The sequence below is a fragment of the Pteropus medius genome, unplaced genomic scaffold (assembly GCF_902729225.1).
Source record: "Pteropus medius unplaced genomic scaffold, Ma_sr-lr_union100, whole genome shotgun sequence".
Taxonomy (NCBI): domain Eukaryota; kingdom Metazoa; phylum Chordata; class Mammalia; order Chiroptera; family Pteropodidae; genus Pteropus; species Pteropus medius.
In genome coordinates, this window is record NW_024345600.1 from 918,917 (window position 1) to 920,578 (window position 1,662).

At 40.4% G+C, this 1,662-nt stretch overlaps 1 pseudogene; it reads left to right on the forward strand.

Moving 5' to 3' along the window:
* The first annotated feature begins 423 nt into the window (after positions 1-423).
* On the forward strand, positions 424-560 carry LOC120611767 (uncharacterized; annotated as a pseudogene).
* Positions 561-1,662: the final 1,102 nt, after the last annotated feature.

Genomic DNA, 1,662 nt, shown 5'->3' on the forward strand with positions numbered 1-1,662 from the left:
GGTAGAGGGCTCTAAAGTTTCAAAGCAATTTCAGAGTCTCTGAAATAGAAGCCTATTTAGTGCTTTCAGTGAGACTAGATTGGATGAACTAGGGGCAGGAGATGAAGTAGGAGCAAATGTAGGCCAGGTGGGGCCTTGTGAGTCACTACAAGGACTTTGAACCTAATTAAGCAGAAACTAAGTGTCCGATATTTAGTGAGGCTTCATTGTGTAACCTAATATTAGGTGATCGATAGGTTGCTTATATATTTCTTGCTAAAATGTACTCCAAGAATATTTTTATATCTCTTGGCTAGAAATTTCTTTTTTTCCTCAAAGCTTAATTAAACACATAAAAGAGAAAAAAGCTTATAGAATGAATGAATGAAACGTGAGGGCTAATATTATTACCTTAAACCAACTAATTTATTTTATATTGGTCTCATCACTTCTTGGCCTTTTGGTTAAGACCAAGTGTAGTATCTGTTCTTTTCAGTTTAATATTTCATATTTAAGTATTGATAAAAACTAACAGGGAAAAGAAAGGTAAGGAGGCCTGGCATCAGTGGCCTCCATCGTTTGTCATATATCTGGGAGCCTCCATTACAGAAGGTTGTGAAGAGAAGAGCCATCTAGTAGAATTATGAGAGATTTTTCTCAAACCTCATCCCACTCACCCTTTGACCATCCACATTTTAAATCCAAGGATAGTGTAATCTGCAAGAACAGGATCTGGGACAGATCTGATTCTAAGAATTAGTTTAGAGATAGAAAACCTGAAGCTCATGACCAAGAGGGTCATACTTTTTGGTGCTCACTGAGGTTCTGGCTCTGCTGTCCTGTGTGGACCCTTCACCAATCCAGAGCTGTTGGCCAAACCACCCCCTCAGTCATGCCTTACACATAGATGTGAGTGGCTTTGGTGATAAAGGTGGGAAAAGAGAGTGTGAGCCCATTTCTACTCAGGCAAAGACAACTCAGAGTACATACCTACGTGATGAGGTCCGAATCGTGACTAAAAATATCAGGCTTTGCTATCAGAACCATGAATTCAGAGTGCCCGGGACCATCCAAAGCATGAGAGAATAATTCTGAACTCTTTATTACGCCTCACAATACCACAGCATCATTCGGGAATTGAATGTATAGGACAATGTGTGGCTTTTCTTAAACTTCCCAAACCCAGATCCCACGAATATTATCCTCCATTGGTTACGGTAATGCTATTGGTGGCACCTCCGATGAAGTGAAACTTCTGAAAAGAACTTGGGAGGAAAACAAAGTGGGAAGGATTGTTTTGCCCCACATTCACACTCTCCCTCTTTTCTGATGCTGCGTCTCCTGCTTATGCCATGACCACCGGCGAGACAGGAATTTACTCATTCACTTGTCAAGTGAGATCACTGTTTTTTGCAGCATTCTGTTTCCCTGGTCAACACATTTATGTGTACTTTACATAGAAATAAACTGTGAGATTAATTGCTAACGAATAACCCTGAAAAGGCTAGTGTCTGGTGACACATTAAATGTCCATTGCTATTGGGAGAGGCTGAGGCCTTCTTGAAGATAACCATTTTTGTACAAGTTACGTGATAGTTACGGCAAATACTGGAGTTTAAGTAGAACCACAAAAGAATGAAAGAGGGGAGATGTCGGGCAAATACATGGCCATCCTTGAAATCA